Source organism: Pongo pygmaeus, chromosome 6, assembly GCF_028885625.2.
Source record: "Pongo pygmaeus isolate AG05252 chromosome 6, NHGRI_mPonPyg2-v2.0_pri, whole genome shotgun sequence".
In the NCBI taxonomy this organism is placed as follows: domain Eukaryota; kingdom Metazoa; phylum Chordata; class Mammalia; order Primates; family Hominidae; genus Pongo; species Pongo pygmaeus.
This window is the reverse complement of record NC_072379.2, coordinates 71,188,031-71,204,916: the sequence shown is the minus strand read 5'-3', so window position 1 is coordinate 71,204,916 and position 16,886 is coordinate 71,188,031. Positions and strand designations below refer to the sequence as shown.

Genomic DNA, 16,886 nt, shown 5'->3' with positions numbered 1-16,886 from the left:
CTTAAGTGATTGTACCTTTTAAGTGGATTAGAAGGCACTTAATTTATTACATTACCAGTGAATGCGTGGAGCTTGCCAGAGTAGCCTCAGCCCTTTACCCAGAATAGCTGTAATCATCCTTTAGCTGCCATTTCATCATTTAAAGATGTTTACATAGATCTAATTAAAGTATCAATGCACGATTGTTTTAGAAAAATATAGAAACTACAGATAAGCAATAATAAATTGCTGCCCAAAACACTATTAACATTTTGGTACATGTATAGTCAGTTTTGCTATAATGTGATATATCCATTCCTAAAAATCACTAAACTGTACAAAATTGTGCAATAAAAACCACGGGACTTATGAGAAAAAATGTGATTAGGGTAAAATACTCAAAAACTTCATAACGACCCACAAAGAACAACAACAAAAAAAAGATGAGAGCCTAATAAAAATGGTAGCACACTTTCGCACATGTTACATGGTTAAGACATACATAAATACTAAAATAAATATGATGCTTTACCTTGAAAAAGACCTGAAACTTGTTTTGGAAATTAGGCATTGGAATATTTGCAAACTGTAAGTTACTTTGTTGAAATGTGGGTTATCTGAAATCAGACAGAAAGTTGTAATATGACATATGGGTGTCACGGCTCACAACACATAGGTGAAGTGAGGGTGCTACTATAAGCGGTGGGTGTATTTTGTGCATCCTAAGCCTTTCAGTTTTTCAGTTCCGTTTTTTAAAGTTCAACTACTCTTTTTCACTGAAAAAAAATCACACATGTGCATAGGTAGTATGCTTAAATTATTTTCTAGTATATTAATCACATTGGAACAAATTTAATCTCAAAGCACATGTTATAGCAGAATTGACTGTCCTTTCAGACCATTCCCATTACAAATAAGTACATATGGACATTCATTTTTAATAAAGGTGTCTGGATGTGATGGCTCACACCTGTAATCCCAGCCAGTACTTTGGGAGGCCGAGATGGGCGGATCACCTGAGGTCAGGAACTTCAGACCAGCCTGGCCAACATGGCAAAACCACACCTCTATTAAAAATACAAAAATTAGCTGGATGTGGTGGTGGGCACCTGTAGTCCCAGCTATTCAGGAGGCTGAGGCAGGAGAATTGCTTGAACCCGAGAGGTGGAGGTTGCAGAGAGTGGAGATTGCGCCATTACACTCCAGGCTGGGAGACAGAGCAAGACTCTGTCTCAAAAACAACAAAAAAATTTTAATAAAAATGATCATAGTAGGCATACTGTTTTATTACCTGCTTTCAAAACAATTATGGAAATTAACAATGTGATACATTACAAGAGAAAAAATACAAACAATATAGCTGTATATAAAGTCAAAAGTGACAGCATCCTTTCTTCTCAATATATGCACACCTTCCACTCCACTTCAGAGGGATAACATATCCTCTTGGTGGGTTTTTTGTTTTTTTCTTTGCCATATCTGTTTTTTCCTGAAAGGAGTAGTTATTATCATTATTACTATACAAATACATTTCTATATACACATAATGGTTCGATTTTGCAATGGACCATATCAAACATAAGATACAGCAACTTCCTTCTTGGAGTCAATAACTTACCAGGAGCATTTCTTTTTTAGTATATGGTTATACAGATATAGCCTTTTTTTCTTTGTTTTTACTGGCTGCAAAAGTGTGTGTGTGCATTCCAATGAACAAAACAAAATTATTTCTAACTTTTTAAAGCAGAAGCAATTTTATACAAAAAAAAAGTTGTTACACAGATGATGGGAGAAGTAAAAAACCAAGCAGGAACAAACAGGTAATCTAGAGATTAGTACCAATAGGAAGCCACTAGCATTGTTAAATTGTAGGGACAAATGGAGAAGTTTGTATTAGTAGATCCCAGGGGCTATGGTCATCCAGGAAAAGTTGGAACCACAATTGGCTTGTCTAGCAAGAGCATTTCCCATGGAGCAAAGCCAATCAATGCCAGAAATAATACCCATGGCAGGGAGGGAAGGAAGAGAAGTACTATGGCTTCTCCCTTCTTCCTGCCCACCGGTCTCCCAACAGTACTTCCCATAAGGCTATGACATGGTTTGGATTTGTGTCCCGGCCCAAATCTCATGTCAAATTGAAATCCCCAATGTTGGAGGAGGGGCCTCGTGGGAGGTGATTGGATCATGGGGGTAGATTGCCCTCTTGCTGTTCTCCTGATAGTGAGTGAGTTCTCAAGAGATCGGTTGTTTAAAAGTATGTAGCACCTCCCTCTTCTCTCTCGTCCTCCTGCTCTGGTCATGTAAGGCACACCTGCTTCCCCTTCTGCAGTGATTGAAAGTTACTTGAGGCCTCCCTAGCAATTATTCCTGTACAGCCTGCAGAACTGTGAGCCAATTGAAACTCTTTTCTTTACAAATTACTCAGTCTCAGATAGTTCTTTACAGCAGTGTGAGAATAGACTAATACAAGCTAAACAGCATGTGAGAATAGACTAATACAAGTTAAATGAGTCAAAAGCCAGTTGACAGAAGAAGCTAGAAAAAGAAGCCTGCTGAAGGTAACCTCTTACCACACACAGTGCTGAAGGAGAAAGGGAGGGAAGAATCAATCTACGGAAAAAGTCAACCAAGAACCAGCACACCATCATAACTTATTTAATTACTCCTCTATTGTTGTGTGTGTAAATGCAGTCTTCCATTTTTAGCTAATAAATTTAATGCAACAATAAACATCATGGTATAAATATTTACACATTTTGCACATTTTTGTGTTACCTAGACTCCTAGCAGTGGAATTATGCTATGAAGAGTATGTAAAATTTACCCTTTGATAATTGCTGCCAAATTCCCCTTTCAGATTGCCTTCCCCTCCACACTCTTGCTAACACTGGCTACTATTAATCTTTCATAATTTTTAGCCAATTAGTTAATGAAAAAATGGTATCTTGTTTTAATTTGCACGTCACTAATGACACTCAACATCTTTCAGTATATTTATTAACCTTTTGTGCTTCTTAATCTGAAATTTATTTTTTAATATGAGCTGCACATTATTTTATTTCATTGTCATTATTGGTTTATAGGCCATTTGTATTATAAATACATAATTCTATATACAGTATATATATATATTCTGATATATGTGACAAGTATTTTCTCATTTCATATTCACTAGTTATCTATCTATATGTTGTCATACTGCAATTGTAACTTTGTGTGTGCTGTTATCCTTTGTTACTTCTCCTTTTGGATCTTGCTTATGAACATTTCCCTTTCCAGAATTCTGTAAGAATAATCTTCTGATTTTTTTTTTTGGAATATTTAAAAGATTTCTGTTGTTTCAATTATCTGGAATTTAGTTTTCCATATGGTATGTAGTAATTATTTGACTTTTTACCTTGCCTTTACAGATCACAGTTCTTCCCATACCATTAGTCAGTCAATACATTTCTCACTATTCTATGTACCTGTACTATTTCCAGGCTCTTCATTCAGCTCTATGGATGTTTTTATCTACTCTTATGCTAGCACCTTGTTGTCTTCATTATTGTACTGTCATAATAAATTCTGGTAACCTGTAGAACAATTTATCATGCTTGAATTTTATTTCTCAAAAATATGAAGCTGTTTCTACACATTTGCTTGTGTAAATGCTTAGACTACAAAGAATCCTGTTGGCATTTTAATTGGAACTACATTAAATTTATGGATTAATATGGAAAGAATTGACATTGGAGACACTCAGTAAATTTGTTTTGAATGAATTAATGTATACACTAAAATCATTTAAACTTAATTCTATGACTAAATCATGTCAATGCTCACTTCCAATACTTCTATTCCTTATATCTTCCATTCTTTTTTTTTTTCCTTTGTACTGTTATAGATTGCAAAAAGTTTTCAGGAGAGTACATGTATAATTGCATACCTTACTATAATTTTTTTCTTGCCTGTATATGTGAAGGATAAGTTGGCTAAATATACACTTTTTGGTTCAAATAGTAATTCTTTCAAAATTCAACAGAGACAGAGCACTTTGGCTGAAGACCTGTTAGGTGAAGCCAAGGTGGACAGAACAGAGGACTTTGAACCTTCGCATGAACCAAAAAGAGGACGCTTGTATTAGTCCTTTTGAACGCTGCCAATAAAAGACATACCTGAGACTGGGTAATTCGTGAGGAAAAAGAGGTTTAATGGACTTACAATTCCACGTGGCTGGGGAGGCCTCACAATCATGGAAGAAGGCGAAAGTCATGTCTTACATGGGCGGCAGGCAAGAAAGAGAATGAGAACCAAGCGAAAGGGGTCTCCCCTTATAAAACCATCCGATCTTATGAGACTTATTCACTACCATGAGAACAATAGGGGGAAAGCAGCCCCATGATTCAATTGATTCAATTATCTCCCACCAGGTCCCTTCCACAATTTGAATATGAATTGTAGTCATAGATATATCCACGATAATTATAATATTATAAGATTAAGAGGAACATCTTCCAAATTAGTTTAAAAAATACATTTAGAATAAGGTAGATAATTAGAAGTCTCTTGGGACTTCTAAGTTGTGGGAGCTACAATTCAAGATGATATTTGGGTGGGGACACAGCCAAACCATATCAACAACCCGGACAGTTTCGGATGTCTTCTTGTCTGAGTAACTCTGACAAGATCTGACAAGATCTGACAAGATCTCTGCTCAAAGTTACCTAGTCAATGGAATGGAATTCTGCTGGGGATTCCCTTTTTTTTTTTTTTTTTTTTTTTTTTTTTTGGTCTAATTCAAGGGAAAATGCTGGAGAAGAGCCTAATATGAGTGTCAGATATCCGATGAGAATGTAAGACATGAGGAACTATTTACTCTCAATATTTGTATTTGCAAATCGATCAACACAAAAAGACATCAAAAGATTTTTATTGAAACGACATGAAAGAAACAACTGATTAGGAATCTTTGGTGATACTAATAAAGGTCCAATTTTGAGAGAGAAAACACAGTAATTTGAATAGTAGAAGTTTAATATGAAGGTTTGCCAGCTATAACAGGTAGCTGGCATAATAAGAGAGTGGCTAATAAAAGTTAAGAAAACTCAAAAGAACATAGGAATAGAAGACAGAAGGGGCAGCCACTACCCCAGGGCTGGACTGGGGAACTTGCTTTAAATCAGCCCTTTAGGATGAAAAAGGACAGAAGACACTGCTTACCAGGAATTTCTCACTAGAGGCACTTTCCTACAAAACCACTTGAAGAGGTGCCAGGTAAGCTACTGGCTGCTATGCATTTCAGGAACTGGGCACTGAAGAATCTGCCTGTGTTACAAGACCCTGCCAAGTGAGCATGTAGGAACAAGGGAGGAAAACCTCTTCCTTTAACAATGACTGTCTGCAGACCACTCCTGACAAAGCTTAACATCATGTCAGCTAGCAAAGAAAAATATTTAAAAGACCTATTTCCATTTCACAAATCAGGTAATAAAGTTTGAATTTGGAGATGAGAGGCAATAAACCTATAATTAGCACAACACATAACACTCTTTAATAATTATAAAAAGTATTCATCATAGTCTCTTATTTATATGATACTTAGCTTCAATGTTTATAAAATTGTAAAAAATGTAAAGGCTTTTCTGGGAGGTGTTTATGTAAGAAAAGCAGAGTGGTAGAACCTCTATAATTATAGATCTGCCTTTTCTTTTGGCATCTAATATTTCAAAATAATATTAAGTCTGAGTTCAACTTGCCTTAAAAAAAGTCATTCATTTCTACCTCCTGGGTGCTTGTAGAATATTTTTGTGCCTTTGAAATTAAATCATTTTAGTTTTTTATATTTTGGGTAGAATATTTTAAAGAGGTGAGCATCCTTAAACCTCAGATTTGAATCTTCCTTTGCTTTAGGGAAATTTCTGCCATTGTGTTTGTGCCTATTATTTATGTTCCATTGATTTTTTACACTTCGTCACAAATGAGATTTATCTGTTTACCAGATACCATTTGTCTACCATATTCATTATATTGTCTGTGTCCATTTTCATCTCCTTTTTGTTTTCTGACATTGTCCTCTTAAGTCTATACTTTGGGTATAGTTTTTGTTTTTTGGTTTTTGGTTTTTGGTTTTTGGTTTTTTTTTTTTTTTTTTTTTTTTTTGCTATTTTCATCTTCCTTCTGGGTCTACTTCAAATTTCACAATGGCATTATTTGTTTTCTTAAATGTTTTCCTAAACTTTATCAGTCTTCCTTTTGTATCTATTTCTTATCATATAGCCTCATTTTTTCTTCAGTTTTTTTTTTTTCTATTTCACTTGAGTGTATACAACAGTTCTGCCTAAAATTATTCTTAGTTTCCTGGAGACAATACTCAAAAGCATGTTCTTTATCAACTTTTAATAAGCTCTTTCCCCTCCTTCACTCCCAATTTGTCTTATTGTGGATGGGTACGGGTTCTTTACGCTTCTTTTCCCCCCAGTCAAAAAACAAAAAAAGATGTGAATGAATAGTTCTTGTGTCCACTCCAGGTGTATGTGGCACTTTGGAGTTTGGGTCTATCTTATTGGTTCAGCATGAGATGGTGGAGGATAGAGCTATCATTCAGCAGCCCCAGCTATCCCAGCAGGCTTTTACAGTGTATTAGAGCTGCCATGGCACATATCAGCTTTCCTTGTTTTGATTTTGTTCTCCTTGGCCTTTACTCTTTCTATAAACATACAAAAATACCCTTTAAGATCTTCCTATAATTTGTATTTTTTGAGGCTGGGGAAAGTCCAAGGCCTAATGTTTGGGGTATCCCAGTCAGAAAACATGGCTTTTGCTTTTGGACAAATTGACAATTGTGACAAATGAGAATTTGTTTAGAAGAAAGATTCTCAATCCATGACATTTCTAGCTTGTAACAATTCCTATAACTCCCCCCACTTTGGATGATAACTTTGACCTCAGCTGTCATTGGCCCTCAAAGCCAAAATGACTCCAATTAGAATGGATCACTATCACTCATAGTTCTCCCCACCACTGCTGACCGCATGCAGATTACAGGGTTCATCCATTACAGCAGATGAAGCAAACTCTTTTTTTTTTTTCTTTTTTTTCTTTTTTCTAAAGAAACTGGGTTGAAGAAGTAGTTCATTGAATGGTTGTCTTACAACCAAGGATTAAGAGTAACATATAGAGATGCATTTCAATGGGAATTCAAGAAAAGAAATCCTAACGTTCTGCTTGATGTTGCCATATTTCCAAACTTTAACTCTCCAAATGAGGGGACATATGGTTTGCTAGATTGTACTCTAGAACTGGTGAAGTCCTTTCCTTCTCCACACATCTTTCTCTTTAGTCATTAGAATCAGTTACTGGGAATTAGACTGGAAACCTATACTGACATGATCATCTTAAAAAGTTTGCTTATATCTCTAAAATTCTAAAATAATATATATTTACTGTAGAAATATAGAAAATGCAGAAGATATTTAAGAAAAAAGGCACTCATAACCACACCAATCAGATTGTAGTCTCATCAATATTTTAATGAACATCTTGTATTTAGGGTCTTTTTCAGGCACATTATTTTACATAGATGAGTTCATACTCTATGTGTCATTTGAGGTCAGGCTTTGTAAAATTTGGAAGCCACATGATGAAAAGACAAAGCCCCAAATTAGGTGTCTGAGTCTCTGAGTTACTATATAGAGAAGAGCAGCTCATCAATCAGGTCATTATATGAGCAAATACCAAATTTGTAACGTATTTTGTGTTTTATTTGTTATTATTTGAACCTTGTTCACCTAACGGCTAACAGTCTCCTAGCTAGTATATGCAGAAAAGCATTGGAGGGTTTTGAACAGAAGAGTCACATGGTCCAATGTATTGTATGAAATGATCATTTTGGTTTTTTTGTGAAGAATGGACTTTAGAGAGGTAGGCTGGAAGCAGAGGACTCTTCATAAATAGTTGATATGGTTCAGGTAAATCTTGCTTACTTTCACTAGGATAGTTGCAGCAGAAGGAGTCAAAGTGAAAGGGTGATTGTGAAAACATATTATAGGTAGAGCTGATAAGGTTTGCTAAGAGATCAGATGTGGGGAATGAGATTAAAAGAGAGAAGACATGAATAATTCAAGACTTTGATTCAACCTGCTGAAAGAATAAAGTTGTTATTTACTGCGATGGACAAACTGCAAGATTTGGCTTAAAGCATGACATGAGATGCCTGTAGACATCAAAGTCGAGATGGTTGCACAGGTTGATATATAAATCTGGAGTTCAAAGCCCAAAATAGAATTCTCAATGAAAAGAAAAAGTACTGACAAAACTAATTACAAGCCAAACCTAAGAATGATTTTCATGAATTCACTTCAATCATATTCAAATGAATATGTAATACTCATTTTTAGTTTGAAAACCAGATCTATTATATTTATTTTATTTTCATGACCATTTTTGGAGTTCAAATGCAAATATAATATATGATAATTTACATATTAGTATAAATAATCTCATAATATAAGTAATTTTTAGAGAATACTGTTCATATTGTAATATATAGTACGGTAAACATATTTTAATATTAAGACGTATCCAAACTGTTTTTCAAAGTGTGTGTTTAGTATTTCCATTATTACGAGAGTTCCAGTTGCTCTGCATGACTTGCAGAAATTGATACGTGCAGGTTTATTTTTATTTTTTATTTTCCCTTTCTGATTTAATTGGCTACATTATTTGTACAGAATATTATTTCCATAATACAAAGTTAATTATTTTCCCTTTTACTACAGTCCCATATATTTTGAGGACTTTTTTTTTTAAAGAATCTAGTTACGTGTTGCCAAAATTTTAATATTGTCTCTAAGAGTCTTTGAATCTTTTGTATTAATACTTTTCATTAGAAAATAGCAGCATATGAAACTTAAATCACTCTCTATTTTCTCAGATCAGATTTTATTACTTTTGTCCAAAGTCCTTTCCACGACTTAGAAGGCAAAGATCAGGTAGAACATGATCTTTAAAGAAATTGATGGCATACACTTGAGGTCAGAGCATAAAAAACAAATAGTATTTCAGAAGTTATTTCTTTAAAATCCCATCAAGCTAATACATCTCATTGTTATTTTAACAGTAGTGAGTGCCAAAAGAATGACTCAAAGTGCCGCATACATATCAGTGTCAGAATCTATGTAATTCTCTTTATGGAATTGATTGTGTGTCAGTCAGTGTTGGAATTAATCCAAATTCACAGTGCAGAATAAAAGAATATGGAAGATCTCCTGAGTATTTCGTTCAGAGATAAATATGCAGATATTTCAAAGGTTCTAAGAAGTCCAGCAGCATATAAATTTATTTTAATTTGCTCAACCTGCAGTTTCTTAGTTGTAATTTACTACAGCGTTCCTGTTAACCTATCACCAGCGAACGACTCTAAAAGTGCGAATTACCTGATTCATGATTTGGGGTTGCTACTCTAACTTAGAATGTCTATAGGACTTGTTTCTCTTTTGAGGAGATAATAGATAACACTGACATTGTTAATCGTAACTAATGTCCATGACTTGGAAGAAAAATTATTATAAAAGATGTGTCTATGTTTGAAAACAAATAAGAAAAGATTGGTTCCATCATGTTTTACACTACACACAGAGTGTGTTTCTAATAATGGCAGCAGATCAGGCACAGTCCTTTATCTAAGGACTCATCACAGGGACTGCTGCCTGCTGGTGACAGGCCCTGTGAACCTTCTTTTATGAGACAGAGTTGAAGCAATTCATCATAGACATAAATCCAGTTCTTACCATTCTTTAGGACATGTGGTTAAGAATGTTTCTCTAGTTTTAGTACCAAGAATAATGTGTTTCTCCTGAACAACATTTATGTTATTTAATTTTGTGGATGCTATGAATCACTTACCTAATCATGTTTCCCACTTCAGATGGTTAAATAGGTAGCTTAGTGTCAAATGTGTGACATAAATCTTAAGTGTATAGAATTCGAAGGGTGGCATACTGTCTTAGTCTGTTCTGACAGCTATAACAGAACACCATAGACTGGGTGGCTTATAAACAGCAGAAATTTATTTCTCACAGTTTTGGAAGCTTGAAGTCCAAGAGCAAGATGCCTGCAAATTTGTTGTCTTGTAAGATCCAGCTTCTGGGTTCATAGATAATCATCTTATCACTGTGCCCTCACATGGCAGAAGAGGCAAAAGAGATCTCTGGGGCCTTTTTTATAAGGCCACTAATCCCGATCATGTGGGCTCCACTCTCATGACACAATAATCTTCCAAAGGCCCCACCTCCTAATATAATCAGTTTGTGTGTTAGGATTTCAACATACTGATTTTGAGGGGAAGGGACACAAACATTCAGGTCATTGCACAGGCTGAACTCATTCCAGGATTCACAGTGATTCCTGCTCATATATGTATACACACACATATATACATATATATACATATATACATATATATACACATATTTTTTTGCCTAAATCTTATCACCTATTTCAGTTTGTTTTATTGAGCTTTATTAAGTGTGTTGATACACAATGTTTTCATCTGTTCTTGTACTGAAGTAGAAAATTTAGTAAGCTAATAGATCATGTGATGAACAAAAATAGCAGTTCTCTATTTAGATAGTGCCTCATTTTATAGGCATTTCTCAGAAGACACCTATACATCTTTATTATCCTTACAACAGCACAGATTGTAATTAAGAAGAGCCATTATTTGGTGGGTCCAGACTGCTGGCTATGACAATGGAAAACAACTAAAGATTTTTAGGACACCAATTCATGATCCAAGTAAATTGATATATTTTTCATTTATTTTAACTTTTATTTTAAGCATTATCTCCCAAAATAAGCTCATATTGTTATATTGATTTTTATTTTAGACTTTTTCTTGGAGGAAGATGATTAGCACTTAATATTCTGCATAAGGAACTCTGCTGCTATAGACTTCCAATATGTAACTTCTTTGCCCCATCATGAACCACTGTGCTATTGTTGCCATCACCTAGTCAAGAATTCTTGTGTCTAAGCTGAAATCAGAAGTGTCTGAAAGAAATCTTCTGTTCATCTTCATTGCCAGCGCTAGAACATTATTGCCTGTCACCGTCACCTGCTCTGTTCAAAGGAATGAATCGGACGCCTCACGATCAGCTTATTGCATTTTTTTTTTTTAACCAGTGGGTTGGGGGTGGGGACGGGGAACAACAACAACTTCCTAAGTCATGGCAGTTCTTCAAAATAGTAGAGAGGATACCTTACACAAACAAATCCAAAGCCACGTAGCTTCCACATCTTCCCTACCCCCTCAGAACTATATGAAAATTTAAAAATTCTACTCGTCGAAAGTTACTGTTCTGAGAATAAAAAGGTAAACTGTAAACTTTGAAAAATGTTTACATATCCTATATTTAATAAAATACTTGGATCTAGAATAAATAATGCTGAAAATGTAAACTCAAAAACAATTTATTTTTTTAAAAAAGGGCAAAAGATTTGAAGAGATGCTTTACTAAAGAAATTCATACGTCAAACAAATACTAAAGAAATGCTCAATGTCTCTAGTTATTAGGGAAATGCAAATCAAAAACACTACACACCTATTAAAATAGGTAAAATTAAAAAGACATGCTAGTAAGTGTTTGTGAGGATGTGGAGGAACTGAAGCCATCATAAGCTGTTGGCGGGAATGAAAAAAATGGTACAAATCATTATGGAAAGTTGTTTGGTAGCTTCTTAAAAAATTAAACATACATTTACCAAATAATCAAGTCATTCCACTCTTAGATATTTACTCAAGAGAAGTGAAATCATATACCCATGCAAATACCAGCACAAACATGTTCATAGCACATTCATTTGTACTTATTACAGACACATCACACTAATCCATAGGCTTCTTATGCAACCTGCTAAAAGTTCCCATTGCGGTGTTGAGTTTCTGGGAACTATTTAATTGTTCTGTCAGATTTCCCTGCCTGTATCTGGGAGTTTTCTTTGATGCTTCTACTGTCTTACTTCCCATGTGTAGTTTAACGTCAACACCTATAAGTTTTTCTGGTAAGTCAGTATACTATTACAACCTACTAGTGCGTTATAAAATCAATTTAATGGATCATGAGTAGAATTTTTAAAAATTAGAACAGAAAGAAGATAATAAAATTATTCCAAAATTTTATTATGTTTTACCAGTGATAAAATTAATTTTATTTACAAAATTTTGTTTCACAGTCACTTACACAGAGTTGAAACTTTTAAAAAATGTAAATTCCAGTTACAAAATTATTGCAAACCACTGCTTCAAATCTGACCCTTTCTCTTCATTTCTACCACTATCATACATCACACCTCTGAGCCACTCTCTACCTTCTCTTCTGCCTCTCTGCTTTCTCTCCAACACACTTTGAATCCACTGCCAGACAGCCACTAGAAAAATCTTTTTAGCATCTGAATCATATCAACCCTTTCTCTACCTTACGATTCTCCACTGGCATCCATGGCCTTTGGAGTAAAGTGATGCACACCCCCATGCCCACTGAACCTAGATTTGAGGCTATAACATGAGCTGGCTCCTGTTTCTCTTACCCCAGCCATAACCTCACTATATGCCTCCCACCCTTTCACTTCACTCTTTGTGATCCTACTGTCAATATCCCCATGTACCTCAGCACCTTCAAGCTCATGTTTACCTCTGCCTAGAATACTTTTCTTGACCTCTTAGCATCCCTGGATCCTTCTCATTTTTTCTGAATCAGTGTAAGCATGCCCCTCTTAGAGTTGTCTTCTTTGAATACCAACTGACTTCTGGATATCTGCAGTTGGATACTATACACGCATTTAGAATTTAACATGTCGTTATTGAGCTCATCTTTGTTCATCCTTGCCTCTCTTTTCACACCACCATCAACAAAACTGTATATCTTTCCTATATCTCTACTTCTGTGAACATCGCCACTTTTCTAGAGCCTGGACGCAACCGTATTCCTCTCATTCTCTCCACATTCACATCTGTTCTATCTCCAAGTCTTTGAAGATTCTACTTCTGATACTGCCAGGTAGATGTCTCCTTTGTAATCAAATTGCTTAAGGCTGGGTGCGGTGGCTCACACCTGTAGTCCCAGCACTTTGGGAGGCTGAAGCAGGCAGATCTCTTGAGTATAGGAGTTTGAGACCAGCCTGGGCAACATGGTGAAACCCTATCTTCAAAAAAATACAAAAATTATCCAGGTGTGGTGGCACATGCTTGTAGTCCCAGCTACTCGGGAGGCTGAGGTGGGAGAATCACCTGAGCCTGAGGAGGTCAAGGATGCAGTGGACTGTGATTGGTGATCATGCCACTACACTGTAGCCTGAGTAAAGAGTGAGATCCTGTCTCAAAATAAATAAATAAATAAATAATTACAGCAAAAATAAAGAGCTTAGTATATAAGTTTATATTCATGAAACAAATGAGAATATTTGAAACATATAAATTCCTAGGATTTTTCAACTTTGTAGATTTTATTGTCATGCTATGATATGATTTACAACATCCATGCTTATCTCTACAGCAGCATAATGTCCAGTTACTGTGTGCATTCACAGCTTGGAGGATGGAGCATGAACCTAGATCATGCCTACATTAGGACAGAGACCTCTAAGCCCAACAGTAAAGAAAGTATATCTGGAAAGTTCCAGCTCCCTAGAAGTTTCAACCACCAACTGGGCCTTGCACAGCTACACAGCAGTGCTGAACTTTATTTTTAATCTATCAATAAATTCCTGATTTGTACTAGTATTTTATTTTGTTCCTTTCTTTATATTACCCTATATTCTGTTAACATAACAAACGTTTGCCAGCTTTGTTTAAATTTCCAGCAAATTTAAAGCAATTTTTTGTCAATCTCTCTAGATAAGTTGAATTAGTCTTAGCAAAAAATCTGGTGTTCTAAATTTGTTATAACTGGTTCAGTATTTCACTTGAACTTTTTGCATATTAAAATAAAGCCTGGTTTATTTGATAGTGTGTAGTCTCAGCTGAATTGAGTAAAACGCATCAGAATTTTTTTAAAAATCGCTTCCTTGAGGGTGTTTATTTTTCATTAAGGAATGAAGGCATCATTTCCAAACTTCTTATGTTGGAAACTTTGATAACAAGACAAAACTATACGTATATTGCTAAATGAATGGTAATTACAGGAGGTAAAAAATAATTCAGGGGAGAGAAAGAAGTTTGTGTTGTGGTCAGGAAAGACTCAGGAAAGAAAGGAGAAAGGAGTTTAAAGTATAAATCAGGATAGTTCTAAAATATTATATTACTTGAGAGTATCAGATTCATCATTTACACCATTAAAACATTTACACAATAAGAGAAGGACTTACTATATTGCCAATTAAGGCTGGGCTGTAAGGTAATGAGGCATTGAAGTATCACATATAAAATAAAAGGACAGGGTGGGTGCAGTGACTCATGCTTGTAGTCCCAGCACTTTGGGAGGCCAAGGTGGGCGGATCACTTGAGGTCAGGAGTTCGAGACCAGCCTGATCAACATGATGAAACCCCCGTCTCTACTAAAATTATCAAAAAAAAAAAAAAAATTGCCTGGCGTGGTGGCAGACACCTGTAATCCCAACGACTTGGGAGGCTGAGGAAGGAGAATCACTTGAACCCAGGCGGCGGAGGTTGCAGTGAGCTGAGATCGCGTAACTGCACTCCAGCCTGGGCAACAAGAGCGAGTCTCCATTTCAAAAAAATAAAAATAAATAATAAATGAAATAAATATAGAAATAAATAAAATGACAATATATTAAACCATTAACACTAGCTATCTCTGGATTAAAATGGGCATGTAACAATTGTTGGGGACTTTCAAACTTTTTCTGTAAAAGGCCAAGTAGTAAATATTTTACACTTTACAAACCACCCAGTTAGTCACTATCACAACTACACAACTCCATTGCAGTGAGAAAGCCACCATAAACAATATATAAACAGGTGAGTGGGACTGAGTTCCAGTAAAAGGTTATTTGCTCAACAGGCAGCAGCAGCATTTGACCTGAAGGTCCTATTTTGCTAACCTCTGCTTTACACACAGATGAATTATCAGACAATTTTGATAATGATTATATATTAATTTCAATTAAAAAAAGAATTGAATATTACAAGTTTTTAAACCACATTATGGAAAAAGTAGCAAAGGAGGAGACATTCAGGTTTCATTTTCAGATATTGCTCACACAGCAAGTTAAGACAAAGAGATCAGAATTAATAAATATATGTCCATTAGTTCAATGTTTCTCTGTTGCCACAACTACAGGATCATTATATGAAATACGAGATGAGTTTGGAGGTTCAAGGGCAACTATTTGTCCAGGCTTCCCACTGAGGCGACTGAGGAAGTTCTTGGTACTGTTCCCTCCTTGCTGCTCAGGCTGCTGGAAGAAATGGCTTGGTATGAGCTGATATCCATCCACTGAGGCGGAAGCCACACTAATCATGGCATTCCTTCACAACTGGAAATGGCAAAAAGAATGTGGTAGTATGGAGGAGATTAATGCTCCAGGTCCCTCTATTTTCCCTGTTCCTCTCCCTTGACCAGGGCAGTTACAACCCTAGCTTATTAGTGTTAAAAGAAAAACTTTAGAAAAATTAAATTTAACAGCGTTTACTTGAGCAAAGAATAATTTGCAAATCAGGAAGTTCCCTGAACCAGAATAGGTTCTAAGCAACTCAGGCGGTGCTGCGTGGTTAAAGAGGATTTTTGGACCGAAAAAGGAAAATGATATGTAGAAAACGGAAGGGAGGTACAGAAACAACCGTACGGGGCGACCACCTTATTGGAGCACGGTTTGAACAGTTGGCTGCCTGTGAGTGGTTGAGGTATGGCTGCTAAGATTGGCTGAGACTGGACTATTTGTTACAAGTGCAGGTTACCGTCTACTTACAAATCCAGTTACGTTTCAGTTTAGTACATAAGGAGAACCCTTTAAGCCAAAATTAAAATATGTAAGGAAGCAGCTTTAGGCCAAATGTAATTTAACAGTAGGACAACATAGTAGGGAGTGATAAGCGGGGAGGATGAAGTTATTTTAATTTCATAGATTTCTTAGAATCCATTTTCCTGAAATAAGGGTGAAGTGGGACCCAAGTCTGGGATGAGTGGGCATGAGTGAGTTTATATCTACTTCGTTGTCCTCCTCCGCTTAACAGTCAGGCTGCCCACCTGTATTAAAATTCGAAGTGAGAATTTGAATATGTCATAATATTTATTACCGCTGTATACATCTACCATCTGGTATTCCTATGCTAACTGATATCAAAGGAAAACACAGAAACTTCTTGCAGTAAACACTCTCATCTTCATCTTAAAGAAAGCAATGCTGAGGCCAATGCTGAGTTCATTGCCAACTGATATTTGATAATTTCATTTATTCATTCAGAAACATTTTTCAGTTATGCATTTAATAGATTAGATTTTCATAATTTGTATTTAAGTTCTTATTTTTATTAATTTTTAAAGTATTGAATGATACTTTATTTTTATTGTTTTCTTTCTTCAATTGCCATCCATTTACAGAAAGTAATAAAGTTTACTTTCTAAGTAATTTTATTTTATTTATTTATTTTTTGAGAGGGAGTCTCGCTCTTGTTGCTCAGGCTGGAGTGCAACGGCACAATCTCGGCTCGCCGCAACCTCCGCCTCCTGGGTTCAAGGGATTCTCCTGCCTCAGCCTCCCGAGTAGCTGGTTATACAGGCATGCATCACCTTGCCCAGCTAATTTTGTATTTTTAGTAGAGACAGGGTTTCTCCATGTTGGTCAGGCTGGTCTTGAACTCCCAACCTCAGGTGATCCACCTGTCTTGTTGTCCCAGAGTGCTGGATTATAAGCATGAGCCACGTGCCCAGCCAATTTTATTTATTTTTAAGGTGGAATTTATTTAATAA

The 16,886-nt window shown here is 35.8% G+C and overlaps 1 protein-coding gene across 2 annotated transcripts in view; it reads right to left on the bottom strand.

Annotated features, from left to right (window-relative positions):
• The window catches only part of AGMO (alkylglycerol monooxygenase), a 417,125-nt gene that overhangs the window by 378,556 nt on the left and 21,683 nt on the right, over nt 1-16,886 (bottom strand). The window lies entirely within an intron of this gene.